The sequence below is a fragment of the Triticum urartu genome, chromosome 1A, assembly GCF_056163025.1.
Source record: "Triticum urartu cultivar PI428250 chromosome 1A, HENAU_Tu73, whole genome shotgun sequence".
Lineage (NCBI taxonomy): Eukaryota > Viridiplantae > Streptophyta > Magnoliopsida > Poales > Poaceae > Triticum > Triticum urartu.
In genome coordinates, this window is record NC_141873.1 from 536,649,313 (window position 1) to 536,664,772 (window position 15,460).

Genomic DNA, 15,460 nt, shown 5'->3' on the forward strand with positions numbered 1-15,460 from the left:
CGGATCTGAATGTTGCAGACCCGTAGACTAAACTTCTCTCACAAGCAAAACATGATCACTCTTTGGGTGTTAATCACATAGCGATGTGAACTAGATTATTGACTCTAGTAAACCTTTTGGGTATTAGTCACATGGAGATGTGAACTAATCACATAAAGATGTGAACTATTGGTGTTAAATCACATGACGATGTGAACTAGATTATTGACTCTAGCGCAAGTGGGAGACTGAAGAAAATATGCCCTAGAGGCAATAATAAAGTTGTTATTTATATGTACTTATATCATGATAAATGTTTATTATTCATGCTAGAATTGTATTAACCGGAAACTTAGTACATGTGTGAATATATAGACAAACAAAGCGTCACTAGTATGCCTCTACTTGACTAGCTCGTTGAATCAAAGATGGTTAAGTTTCCTAGCCATGGACATGAGTTGTCATTTGATTAACGGGATCACATCATTAGAGAATGACGTGATTGACTTGACCCATTCCGTTAGCTTAGCATTTGATCGTTTAGTATATTGCTATTGCTTTCTTCATGACTTATACATGTTCCTATGACTATGAGATTATGCAACTCACGAATACCAGAGGAACACTTTGTGTGCTACCAAACGTCACAACGTAACTGGGTGATTATAAAGGTGCTCTACATGTGTCTCCGATGGTACTTGTTGAGTTGGCATAGATCGAGATTAGGATTTGTCACTCCGATTGTCGGAGAGGTATCTCTGGGCCCTCTCGGTAATGCACATCACTATAAGACTTGCAAGCATTGTAACTAATTAGTTAGTTGCGGGATGATGCATTACAGAACGACTAAAGAGACTTGCCGGTAACGAGATTGAACTAGGTATTGACATACCGACGATCGAATCTCGGGCAAGTAACATACCGATGACAAAGGGAACAACGTATGCTATTATGCAGTTTGACCGATAAAGATCTTCGTAGAATATGTAGGAGCCAATATGAGCATCCAGGTTCCGCTATTGGTTATTGACCGGAGACGTGTCTCGATCATGTCTACATAGTTCTCGAACCCGTAGGGTCCGCACGCTTAACGTTTGGTGACGATTTGTATTATGAGTTATGTGATTTGATGTACCGAAGGTAGTTCGGAGTCCCGGATGAGATCGGGGACATGACGAGGAGTCTCGAAATGGTCGAGACGTAAAGATCGATATATTGGATGACTATATTCGGACATCGGAAAGATTCCGAGTGATTCGGGTATTTTTCGGAGTACCAGAGAGTTACGGGAATTCGTATTGGGCCTTAATGGGCCATACGGGAAAGGAGAGAAAGGCCTCAAAAGGTGGTCGCACCCCTCCCCATGGTCTGGTGCGAATTGGACTAGGGAAGGGGGGCGTCCCCTTCCTTCCTTCTCCTTTTCCCTTCCCCTTTTCCTATTCCATGTGGGAGGAGGAATCCCACACTTCTGGCACGCCCTAGGGGCTGGCCGGCCTCCCCTCCTCCATCCTTTATATATGGGGGCAGGGGGCACCTCTAGACACAACAATTGATCATTGATCTCTTAGCCGTGTGCGGTGCCCCCCTCCACCATAATCCACCTCGATCATATTGTAGCAGTGCTTAGGCGAAGTCCTGCGTCGGTAGCATCATCATCACCATCACCATGCTGTCGTGCTAACGAAACTCTCCCGTGAAGCTCTGCTGGATCGGAGTTCGCGGGACGTCATGGAGTTGAACGTGTGCAGAACTTGGAGGTGTCGTGCGTTCGGTACTTGGATCAGTCAGATCGTGAAGACGTACGACTACATCAACTATGTTGTGCTAACGCTTCCGCATTCAGTCTATGAGGGTACGTACACACACTCTCCCCTCTCGTTGCTATGCATCACCATGATCCTGTGTGTGTGCGTAGGAATTTTTTTTGAAATTACTACGTTCCCCAACATCTCCGATGATGCGTGAGTAGTTCATTGTAGACCTACGGGTCCATAGTTGGTAGCTAGATGGCTTCCTCTCTCTCTCTTGATTCTCAATACATTGGTCTCTTGGAGATCTATTTGATGTAACTCTTTTTGCGGTGTGCTTGTTGGGATCCGATGAACTTTGAGTTTATGATCAGATCTATTTTTATCCATGAAAGTTATTTGAGTTTTGATCTCGTATATGCATGATTACTTATAGCCTCGTATTTCTTCTTCGAATCTTTGGTTTAGTTAGGCCAACTAGATCATTTTTCTTGCCATGGGAAGAGGTGCTTTGTGATGGGTTCGGTCGTGCGGTGTTCTTTCCTAGTGACAGAAGGGGTAGCAAGACACGTATTGATCGTTGCCATTAAGGATAACAAGATGGGGTCTATTCCTACATGAATAGATCTTGTCTACATCATGTTATCGTTCTTATTGCATTACTCTGTTTTTCCATGAACTTAATACACTAGATGCATGCTGGATGGCGGTTGATGTGTGGAGTAATAGTAGTAGATGCAGGCAGGAGTCAGTCTACTAATCTTGGACGTGATGCCTATATAATGATCATTGCCTGGATATCGTTATAATTATTTGAAGTTCTATCAATTGCCCAACAGTAATTTGTTTATCCGCCGTATGCTATTTTTCTCGAGAGAAGCCACTAGTGAAATCTACGGCCCCCGCGTCTATTCTTTATCATATTTGCTTTGAGATCTATTTTTATTTGCTTTTGTTTTCAGATCTGGTATTCCAAAAATCCAAAAATACCTTGCTACAATTTTTTGTTATTTATTTTATTTTGCGTTTCCGCGAGATCTATTTATCCAATCTACTACAAATCAATCTATCTTTTACCCGAGAGGGGTTGACAACCCCTCTTGTGCGTCGGGCTGCAAGTATTTGTTCTTTGTTTGCAGGTACCATTTACATAGTGTTGCTTGGTTCTCCTACTGGTTCGATAACCTTGGTTTCATCACTGAGGGAAATACCTACCAAAGTTGTGTTGCATCATCCCTTCCTCTTCGGGGAAAATAGTGACGCGGATACGAGCCATCATGGACGTAGTGCAGGGTCTTGCTCCAACAAATCAATGCCTCGAAAAATGACATGTTTGTTTCCTCTTTGTTTTGCATCCTGCACATCGTCATCTTGCATCTGATTTTCCTGCCCATTATCATCTTCCATTTTACCTTCTTGTGCATCTTCATGTTGTCTTTCACCCATATACGGCACCAATGCTAGAGCATCAGGATCTAATGGAGATTCAACCATTTCATCATCCCCTTTTCTTTTAAAAAAGACCACACCTTCCGTTGTTTCACCATTGCTACCTAAATTTTTCTGTAAAGCATCAAAATTTCTATCCAATAATCAATATGGTAGACATTAAAGTTATCATGGCATCTCAATTTGTCACGTGTGAATTAACAGAAGAAGTGACTAGCAACAGTGGTGACTAGAACTCTGCAATAACCCCACTATGAAATTAACAGAAGAAGTGACTAGAACTCTGAAAGTTTTGATAAAAGCGTGCTTGTAGAGGTCATAACTTTATTTGATGATAACCCCACTATGTTGGAAGAGTGTCAACTTTGCATGCATGTGGATCATGAAGAGAAAATTTTATGTGACAGCTATATTGTTGAATTTGAATTATTATGAGAGAGGGAAATATGGTTGTAGAAATTTTCTTGTCACTAAATTACCTCTCGTTATGTTGAGTCTGCTATTGTTTCTTTCTTCTTCTTTGCATATACTAGTTATTGCTTGTCTTGATAATTTGTTTGCTTATAAAATGCCTCTGCATAGGAACTATGTTAGACTTAAACTTGTTTTTCACATGCTATATGATGCTCTCTTCGTGTTTCAATTGCCATCTTTCATGTGAGCATCATTAAAATTATCAACGCCTAGCTAAAGGGCTTTAAAGAAAAACGCTTGTTGGGAGACAACCCAATATTTTATATGTTTTAATGAAAATACACATTATTATTTCTGTAGTAATTGTGTTTTGGTGTTTTAATTAGTGTTTGAGCCAACTAAGACCTTTGGGATGGTCTACAGTGATAGTTGATTTGATCTTACTGAAAAATAGAAAATTTTGCGCTCATTGCCAGAATTTTAAAAAATCACAGAAACGTGATTTTGATTTGAAGTTTTTTACAAAAGATTGATATACAAATTTCCCAGATTGTCCTAATTTTCAGAATTTTTGGAGTTATATAAGTATACAAAGTTTTCAGATTGCTAAGGACTGTTCTAGTTTTGACAGATTCTGTTTTCTATGTGGTGATTGCTTGTTTTGATGAATCTATGGGTAGTAACGGGGGGTATGAACCATGGAGAAGTTGGAATACAGTAGATATTACACCAATATGAATTTAGAATGAGTTCACAACAGTACCCAAAGTGGTGATTTATTTTATTGTACTAACGGATCTCATGAGTTTTTTGTTGAGTTTTGTGTTGCGAAGTTTTCAAGTTTTGGGTAAAGATTTGATGGACTATGGAATAAGGAGTGGCAAGAGCCTAATATTGGGGATTCCCAAGGCACCCCAAGGTAATATTCAAGGACAACCAAGCATCTAAGCTTGGGGATGCCCCGGATGGCATCCCCTCTTTCGTCTTTGTTCCATCGGTAAATTTACTTGAGGCTATATTTTTATTCACCACATGATATGTGTTTTGCTTGGAGCGTCTTGTATGATATGAGTCTTTACTTTTTAGTTTGCCACAATCATCCTTGTTGTACACACCTTTTGAGAGGTACACGCATTAATCGTGAATTTATTAGAATACTCTATGTGCTTCACTTATATCCTTTGAGCTAGGCAGCTTGCTCTAGTGCTTCACTTATAGCATGTTCTCCTCGATGTTCCTGGAGTTCTATCCGATGTACAATATTCTTTTGCGGTGTGTTTGTCGAGATCCCATGAAATTATGGATTTATGATCAGATTATCTATGAATATTATTTGTGTGTTTTCTGAACTCTTTTATGCATGATCAAATATCTTTGTATTTCTCTTCGAATTATCGGTTTGGTTTGGCCAACTAGATTGGTTTTTCTTGCAAGGGGAGACGTGCTTAGTTTTGGGTTCAATCTTGCGGTGTCCTCACCCAGTGACATAGTAGGGGTAGCGAGGCACGTATTGTATTGTTGCCATCAAGGGTAAAAATATGGGGTTTTCATCATATTGCTTGAGTTTATCCCTCTACATCATGTATCTTACTTAAGGCGTTACTCCATTCTTATGAACTTAATACTCTAGATGCATGCTGGATAGCGGTCGATGTGTGGAGTAATAGTAGTAGATGCAGGCAGGAGTCGGTCTACTCGACACGGACGTGATGCCTATATTCATGATCATTGCCTTGGATATCGTCATAACTTTGCACTTTTCTATCAATTGCTCGACAGTAATTTGTTTACCCACCGTATGTTTTCTTTCAAGAGAGAAGCCTCTAGTGAAACCTATGGCCCCTGGTTCTATTTTCCATCATATATTTTCAGATCTATAAACCAAAAAACCCAAAAATACCTTGCTGCAATTTATTTAGATTTACTTTGGTTTGCTCTTTTATTTATCTTTTATACCTATCTATTTTAGATATCACTCTTGTTCGTGACCGTGAAGGGATTGACAACCCATTTTTTGCGTTGTGTGCAAGTGTTTGTTAGTTTGTGCAAGTGCATAGATTGGAGACTTGCTTGTGCCTCCTACTGGATTGATACCTTGGTTCTTAACTGAGGGAAATACTTATCTCTACTTTGCTGCATCACCCTCTTTAAGGGAAAAATCAACGCAAGCTTAAGAAGTAGCAGCGAGCAGGTCAGCTCATGGCCCAGAATCTGAGACGCCGGTTCAAGCAAGACGATGAAGGAAAGTTCCTTCCTTGGGAAGTAAGACAAGTAGTAAATAGATTAGGTCACGAACTCTGTTGTAGACCCAGGGCCTCAACCTATATATAGCCCATAAGGTAGAGGGGACAAGTTACAAGCTCTCAAGTACTGGGATAGCCAAATTGCACGCTTGTAACCGAGATCTCAAGCAATAATCAATCAAGCAGGAAGTAGGGTATTACCTCCACTGTGAGGGGCCGAACCTGGGTAAACCCTAGTCTCTCGATTCCAATCAACCCCGTTCAAGCTACTGTCTAGCTGCGATGGCCTCACGACTAAGTCATTTCATGAGGACATCTGTCATGACAAAACCACAACATATGGGTTCAGGCATGAGCCTTGCAACCCTCTGTATTTGTTGTGGGGGTCAATGGAAGGGATTTGAAATAACGTCCCGCATGTGTGAAATAAAATTGTTCCTGTTGGGAAACATTGTATAAAACAAAAACAGAATCACACCCACACACACCCAAGATCAATATGAAGATGCATAACGAGTTGGGATCACGATCGTTACTGTCAATGAGTTGCAGAGGAAGAAGAACGTGTCGGTGTAGATCGTACTTGGCATCCCTCGAACCATCGATGAATGATCTTGCGAATCGCCCACGAACAGCCCCTCGAACCGCCCACGATCAGCCCCTCGAACCGAAGACCGAAAGCATGGCCTCTCTACTTGGTTGCAAGCATGTAGCCTTCACGATCTGGCAGCGCTTCACCATCCAGAGCTAATCGTCGCCAGAGAATTAGAGGGAGGATATTAGAACAACACAAGACTTCTAATTATGAGGATTAGAGAATTAGTCTAGCTCTAATTAGTCAACTAGGACCAACTAGAACTAGAACTAGAAGAACTAGAGGAGGCACCAAACCTTGTGTGTCGAAAAGAGCACCAAACCTCAAGCATATATAGGTTAGAGGAGAGAGGGAGGGCTGCCACCAAGGAGGAAGGTGGTGCGTCGGCCAGGGGGAGGAGTAGGACTCCTCCCCTTCCCCAATTCGGCATCCTTCCATAGGGGAAGGGGTGTCCTCAGGGCGCGCCCCCTGCCTTGTGGTCGCCTCGTGGGTCTTCTAGTCCTCTCCCAACACTTCCAGGGTCTCTTTTGATTTACAAAAAATGTCAAGAAGTTTCATCATCTTTGGACTTCCGTAGGTATGGATTTTCTGAAAAACAAAAAACATGGAGAAAGCAGGAAATCGCACTAGGTAGTGAGTTAATAGGTTAGTCAAAAATAATAATATAAAATAGCATATAAAGCATACAAAGTGATAATATAATAGCGTTAAACAATTAAAAATTATAGATATATTGGAGACGTATCATGCACCTCGTGTACAAATCAGACACTCTTCACAGAAGTGTATGGGTTTCGAAAGGAAGACTACAACCTGCCACACTGAAGTCATTTTTTGTGAAACATTTGAACTTCAAACTTTTCCTTTGATTAATACACACCATCCAAAGGCACATGCTCAAATTTAACCACTTCTTGAGTTGGCCTACTATTTTCGAGGCATTAACTAATTTTTCAGTAACTAAAAAGATCAAAATGATCTTCGGTAAGAAAATAGCGTGCAAACAAGCTCTGAATGGGCTAAAACTTGAAATGGTGTATTCATTGGACCCCTGTAAGGGGTAATAGAAAATTGAGATCATTACGGTGAAAACTTGATGCACCTCATGTATAAACCAGACACTAACCTAAAGTATGAGGGTTTTGAACGAAACCGTCGCCTTCCACACACAACTCAATTTTTTTAAACATTTGAGCTTCAAACTTTTTATGATTAATACATACCATCCAAAGCCCCATGCGCAAAATTGAGACTATTCTACATTTAGTAAATATGTTTTTATAGGATTTTTCGAACTTAAGATATGAGTGGTGGATTTTTAGTCCCGCCCGCCACTGCAAATAGGAGCAGTGGCGGGCCCTTTATCTGCCCGCCATTGCTTCACGAGTAAGCAGTGGTGGGTGCAACAGAACTGCCCACCACTGCTTGTTTACTTGCCATGGGCCAATTTGGAAGAGTTCACGAGTGGTGAGCCATAGTTTGTGCCCACCGCTGCTTCTCAAATATCTGTGACGGGCAATTATTTTTATCTGCACCGCTACATTTTCAAAATAGTTGTGGCGGGTGCCCGACAGCGCGCCCCACTGATTGGAGGAAACCTATACCCGTTTTCTCAGTAGTGTGGTGCTTTTTGGCACTTACTTTGCTTGTGTTACCACAGTAAGCCGTCGTTCTACTACTTTGACACTTCCCCAAAATAAAAAAAAGGGGGGGGGGGGGTTAGGTTACAGTCAATATTGCAATCCTTTATCTTATGCTAGTTGTCCTTTTTAGACTGTTTCTACTACTTGGTTTTTTACAACAACAATGCTTTGTATAATTTTTGACATTTTGCCAAAAAAACATTTTTCTACACAGGAGCATATGCTCCGGAGAGCCAAATTAGATTTCTGATACTACTTCCACAAGATTTGTCAGATAGTTTTTCATGTTCATAAATACTTTTGAGTTCATGATTTTGTTTTTCAAATTTTGAACACTTTTTAACTTGGGAATATTTTAAAATCCCCTGACATTTTTAAAAAGAGTGCACACTTTTAACATATGTACCAATTTTAAATTCTAGAAAGTGTTTAAATTCTGTAAATATTTTGTAAAATTCAGGATCATTTGTAAGTTCGTCAATAATTTGGTAAATTCATGACATTTCTTAGTTCAGGAACATTTCAAAAATTCACAACAATTTTGATATTCATGGTTTTTTTTAAAAAGAACTTTTGCTTTTATTACCATTGAACTATTTTATAAATCTTATAGTAGCCGTGTTTTGGGGTGAAAACAACCCAAAACCGGTGAAAATCTGAAATCACAGCTGTTGATACGCTAGTGCAGCGGCAACCGACTAAAAAACCTAGAATAAAAGCCCGAACCAAATCGGACCGAATTGCTAACTGGGCTGAGTACAGGTGCCTGTTTGGTCAGTTTCTAGCGTGTTACGCGTGGAACAACGTCAGGGTTATGTCTCGCTCTTTCCGAGAAAGAAGCTCGTCTCGCCTCTAGGGCGAGCGCCGAGCGAAAGCGGGCATTCCCATATACATGTTCTGCTTGAGTTCTCTGAGCGGTTTGGGAAGCTTCTATGGACCGGTTCAGATCGGTTTTAGAAGCTTCAGTTTTTGTTTCTTCTTCTTTTCTATTGTTTCTATGTGCTTTATCGGGTTTTTTATTTGTACTTTTTTGTTTTATGTGTCTTTTATTTTTTATTTTATCTTCATTTTTCAAATACATTTGGACCTTTTTCATATACGCGTCGAAACATTTTTCATATAGAGGTTTAACATTTTTTTCCTAAATTGTGCATCATTTTTTCTAAATGTTACAAATATATTTTATAATCCATGATTTTCTTAGAGTATAAAGCATTTTTTACATTGTATAAATAATTTCTAAAATATCACAAACATTGTTTTGAAACACGTGAATGTTCTTTAAAACATGTCAATTTCAAAAAAACAATACTGGGACATCTTTTTCATTGCGTAAACAACTTTTTAGAAATGCCAGGAACATATTTTTTGGAACATTTGACATTTTCTAATATGTCACGATCATTTTTTCGATGTTATAAAATAATGTGATTATTTAACTTACATTGTAAACATATTTTAAAACTTTCATGAACCATTTTCTTTTTTGAAAATTGTGAACATTTTATAAATGCCACGCATATTTTAAGTGGTGCAAATATTTCAAAAAAATGCGAACAATTTTTCTACACTGTATGAATATTTCGAATGCATGATCAGCACTTTTAAAAAAAAATGGAATATATGTATTCAGAATATATTTTTGAAATATAATAAACAGCGAATCAATCTGTGGTTGAGTTGGTTAGGTGGACACTGGTATCCACAACCCACCAAGGTTCAAATCCTGGTGCTCGCATTATTCCTGGATTTATTTCAGAATTTCCGGCGATGTGCTTTCAGTGGGAGGAGACGTTCCCGTCAACGACGAGGCGCCTACGATGACTTCGTAAATCTCAAGATGATATGCCGGCTCAGTCTCTCGGAGGTGCTCATAGGGATGTGCGTGTGTGCGTTCATAGGGGTGAGTGTATGCACGTGTATATGAGCGCTTGTGTCTGTACTGATGCTAAAAAACTAATATAATAAACAAAAGTAGAAGAAAGAAAGAGAACAAACGAATGAAAAGAAAAACGGTACGAAACAAAGGCCAACACTGGCCCGACGAAACGGCGCGTGTCGGCACGACTGACGAGCGAGGTAGATGAGGAAGAAGGGGAGGAACGGCCGTAGGGCTGCGGCGAGGAAAGCGAGAGGGCATGGCGTCGGCGATCCGCTCCGCCGCCGTCTTCCGTTCCTCCTCCGCTCCAGCACGGGGTCTCCTGCGCGCGCGCTTGAGGAGGAGCGGCGCTGCCTGGCCCGGCCCCTCTCCGGAAGCCCTTCTCGCCTCTTCAGCTCAGATTCCGGCGGCCGCGCGTCGTCCTACAAGGTAAGGCGGCTTCCCTGCTCCTCCTTTTCTCCGTCATGTGTAGACCCCCATCGTGCGCTTGCTCCAATCCACCAGCAGTGGCGGATCTAGGATTTTGAAACATCGTCTGGGGTATCTTCTGCAGGAAGGGGTTTTTTTTTTTTTTTTTTGCCTACGATCTTCCACTACTAATTTGACGTATGTAGGAAGAAATGGCACTGAAGAATTGCCATTCAAGAAATAGTTGCTTTGCATCATACTACAATTTTGATTCCAACTCCTAGTTCCAGTTTACTGTACCGTTACAAAAATCACAAATGATAAGTCACGGGCTGCACCATTGATCATAAGTCAACTCATGTGACTCCAGTTATTCATACTCCGTAGCATTTTCCTGATGACCAGACAGTTCCTCATGTTTATCTTCTTAATGACAACAAATATGGCATGCAATCAACCAGAATTTAGAAAAGGTCAACCTACCACACACATGACAAATCTGGATGGTTGCAGCACACCGCCGGCTGCCGGGTAGAACTGCACGCTGGGTGGTGCCGGCGTGCCGCTGTTGCGTCGGCCGGATGGGGCGGGTACCAGGTGGCTCCTGGCCTCCTGGGAACGGACTATGGCACTGGATCGACCGAGCTCCGCCGCTCTGCCGCTACGGTGAGTTGCAGGCGAGGCGGCGAGTAGCTGAGTAGGGATGGGGGAATCAGGGGACGGGAACAGGTGCGGCTGTGCGCACTAGGTCGGGATAATGCTTCCTGGGCTTTTTTATATTTTCCTCAGGGCTTTTCTTCTATGGTATGAAGGCCATCACAAAATCCCCCTGTCCACCCTCTGGATCCGCAGCTTTGCACTAACAGCAGCCAATAAACTTGAAGTAATGGTAAGATAATATTAGAAATATTCATGACAGTTTTAAAATATTTTTACACTTTTCAGACCATTCCTTTTCCACTGTCATGAACATTGATAAGATAATATTAGAAATTACCAGCTAATAAACTTGAAGTAAAAGAATAGGTAGTAGTCAGTGAAGAGTAGAAGATGAGAGGTCCATACCTTGGTAAGCCTATGTAGCATATTGTTTCTGTAGTAAATAGCTAACATGAGACCGCAGAGGCGCAGACACGCCAAGGAACTGAATGCAGGTCATGGGCTATTTTCTTCTCCCAGATTTTTTGTGCTTCTTGTGCTCTGTTGTCCTTCTCAAGTGCACGCACTAATTGCTTGTATGTTCTGATGGTATTTCCTTGCCCTTTGCTCAACATCCATTTTATTACCTAGGTGTGTGGTTGGCAGAAATTCAATTCATACTGTATAAAAGATAAATCCAATAAAAATAATTTAATTATAATCTGCAATACTTGGACAATTCTATGCCATTGTTCCTCCTTTTCAAGAGCTACAATTGCTTGCTTTAATGAGGCGAGTGGAAAGTCCTGCTCAAAGGCGATCCATGCATCAAGGGTGCTGTAAATAGCTTCTTTTGAATCTTCAAGATCAAGAAGCTGCAATTTAGAGATAACAGTAGTTAATTAATTTGTTCCAGTGAGCAGCAGTGGCTAACTGCCAGCAATAAATAAAATCTGTAGTTAGGTTTCAAGAAGCACATCTGATCCATACTGTGTTCTCTACATAAATAAAGGCTGCAATTTGTGTACTGAGGTGAATCCTAAATTTCCTACTCTAGCCCAAAGTGCTGTGTACCTAGTACTGCATACTAAGCTGCATATGATAAATCATTCCGTCGTTGAAACCAAGATATGTTTGGTAAGACCTACTTACTTGTAAACAATTAAGCATATTGCAATGAATAAGCTACTAAAAGTTTTTAGGGACAACAGTTGCTAGTTGACTACATAGTGCAAGCTCATTACTTGCCTTGAAGGTGCAAGAGAACTTTTATAGTTCATTTTGGTAAATAACAAGTGAAATTGCACACTTACTAGCGGATCCAAACCTTCTTCTTTCGGTGTCCCCTAGCTTTTTGAATCAGGGTCAGATCATTATCTCTTTGTTGTGCCTCTACCACTTATCTAGTTGTATTTTAGCATTTTTTTCTCGATATAATGCCACTGAGAAGCTGAGTACAGGTTATATATATCATGTTAGTGATGTAATAAATTCCATTTCTCCTCAGCATCCCTGCAAGTTAACCTGGGCCGCAAAAAGCATATGGAGAGTCAGCTTGCGTACCTGAGAAGGATGCTCGTGACTGGAGAGAGATGAGGGAAATACTTGAAGCATCGGCGCAGCGCGATGAAAAGTAAGGAACTAATTCTTTTGTGAGAAATTTTTTTATTTGACACTATCTTAAAATCTGCTTCCTTATTTGACACAGGAAAAAAATTTCTTCCCTATTTGACACAAATTCTAAATTTTATTCCCTATATGATATTTCCGTTCATTTTGAGCCTAAATGGCACCTGAAAAGACTCTTTTGCCCCTCATGTGGTATGTGTGTGGGGGGCAATAGCGCACACATGCAACACCAGTGCGAGGGCAGGAGCACACACGCAGCAACACATACACATGCACCAACACACACGCACGTGCACACACACACACACACACACACACAACAACACGCATGCACACACACGCACACACATGCACGCGCGCACACGCACAGCAACACACACGAACGTAGCACACACACGCAGCAGCAACACACACGCACGTAGCACACACACACGCAGCAGCAACACACACGCAGGCAGCACATAGGCACGCAACAGCACACACACACACGCGCACGTACCCACGCAGTAGCAAAGACACACGCAGCAGCACACATGCACACACACATGCAGCAGCAGCACACATGTGCGCGTGCACCCACACACGCAACAGCACACACGTGCGCACACACATACCGCATGAGGGGCAAAAATCGTCTTTTCAGGTGCCATTTAGGCTCAAAATGGACGAAAGTGTCGTATAGGGAATAAAATTTAGGACTAGTGTCAAATAGAGAAGAAAAACTTTTCCAGTGTCAAATAAGGAACCAGATTTTAAGACAGTGTCAAATAAGGAATTTTCTCTTCTTTTGTCCTGCAGATCTTCCTTTTCTTCCGTATGAACTATGCTAAACATGGTTCCTTTTAACCTGCAGGTGCAAGCGACAGGACAAGGTCGTAAACTGTGCTGCCGCCGCTATGTTCCTTGCGTTGTTCGCAGGCCACGTGTTCTTTCGCTGAATCAAAAAATAGGTTGTGATTGCCTTGGCCCATGCCTTGTTTGCCTTCTCCCTGCACTCTGCGCTTTATGCATTTGAACTATGTGTCTCGACAGTTAGAGGCAAGGCACTTCTATATGGTTAAACTTTTGGGTCCTCTCTTGGTGTTGCGTGAAGTATTTTGTTAGCACAGCTCACATCAGAATTTCACCCACTCATGCATGAGAATGCCGATTCTTATGAGTATGAAGTATGACTGTTTCGTATAGCTATGTCGTAACACCGATGGCTACAAGGCCGAGGCATTTTCGCTCTCCCTCACTTTTTCTTAAGGGAAAGCCACTGTGACGGATTATATTACTTTGGGGCATAATGGATGCATTATTCACTATTACATCAAATACATCATTCACTATTACATCGATCAAGAAATAGGTTCATCCATATTCAAGCAGATGCTATATGAGCCACCGTATTAGCTTCTCTGGGACAAGGGCTAACGGACACAAGCTGAAGTTGCAACAAAGACTCCGTGAACCGAAAGTGGTCTTCTCAGCTCGAGCTTACATGAGCTCGAGCGAACCGTAAAATAAAATAAAAATGGCTTTTTTTAGCAAACATTGACAAATGTTTTGATTGCTTGCAAAATTTCATCATGGATGACATTTGTGGACGACGTTGCAAAAAGATGCTAGTTTTTTTCTTCCTTTTTTTAGTTTTACTGTTCATCCAAACTTACATGAGCTTGAGCTCAAACTAACCGCTTCCTGAACTGACGGTGCTGCAATAAGTCCAATACAGTTCCCTCCATGTTGCATGACCTCGACCACTTCCAATCTATCATATTCGACCAAGATCGTGTTGCATCACATTTGTCCCGCTAAAATCTACTCTACTTGGCATGGTGTGCTCGGGTTTCAGCAGTTGTAATATCGTCAACAAACAGAATCTCTCAATTGCTACGTGACACAAAATGACCCTGAGCATCTCATCCACAAAACCAGAGGCAGCCCCTGGGCGACATGGAGTTGTTACACCAATAGGCATCAAGACACAAACATCAGTGCGCGATGGCACGAGGCCATACATTAACATCTTCGCAATGATCTTGCTTGAACCTACAATGCCAAAGCACGGAGGCGTCACCTGAAGGAGAAGGGGGAGAGAGAGGGTGACAAGCCCCAAAACACCACCTCATTCCGGTGCTTCCATAGGTGCCAGCAGCAGAGCAGGATGAAAGGTGTTCGGCGAGGCTTGGCCGACGGTGTCGGCGACGTCGATAAGATGGAGAGCCCCAACCAAGGTGTCGCTGACGTCGAGATGCAAGCGTTGCCAGAAAGGAGATGAGAGAGTGGCAACCGAAAACCAAATGATCTAAGGGGGCAGTGCGAATTGGCCTACATCATCGGCGGCGTTAACGATGGTCTTTCGGAGAAGCACTGTCACCGCTGTAGATGTGTGCCAGGGAGAGCAGCCAAGCAAACAACTTGCCTATAGACGACGTCCGGGAAGACTAGATCACAGCGGTGAATGAGGCTTGCACTTTGTTGACGTGAGAGAGATTGTACAACTGGGTTGTAAATAGAGAGTCCCAACTGGGTTGTAAATAGAGAGTGGGTGATCACCGATATGGACCGTCGAAAACATACATTGTCTTGATCGGCAAAGAGTGCACGATACGGGGTTGCCCGTCCCTGATTGAGGTGAGACGAGGCACGAGGATTGAGTGGAGGCCATGCACCACGACCTGCAAGACCAAGGCTTCAGACGCAGTGGTGTGCGTGAATAATAAGGGTACGAAGACTAAAGAGGCCCATACGACATGCAATGATCATGGTAAAAGGAGGTCATCCGCGTGTCTCCCACCTCCTCCCACAAGAGGATGTGATAAGCCATCACAAGGCAGGCGATGCCCTGC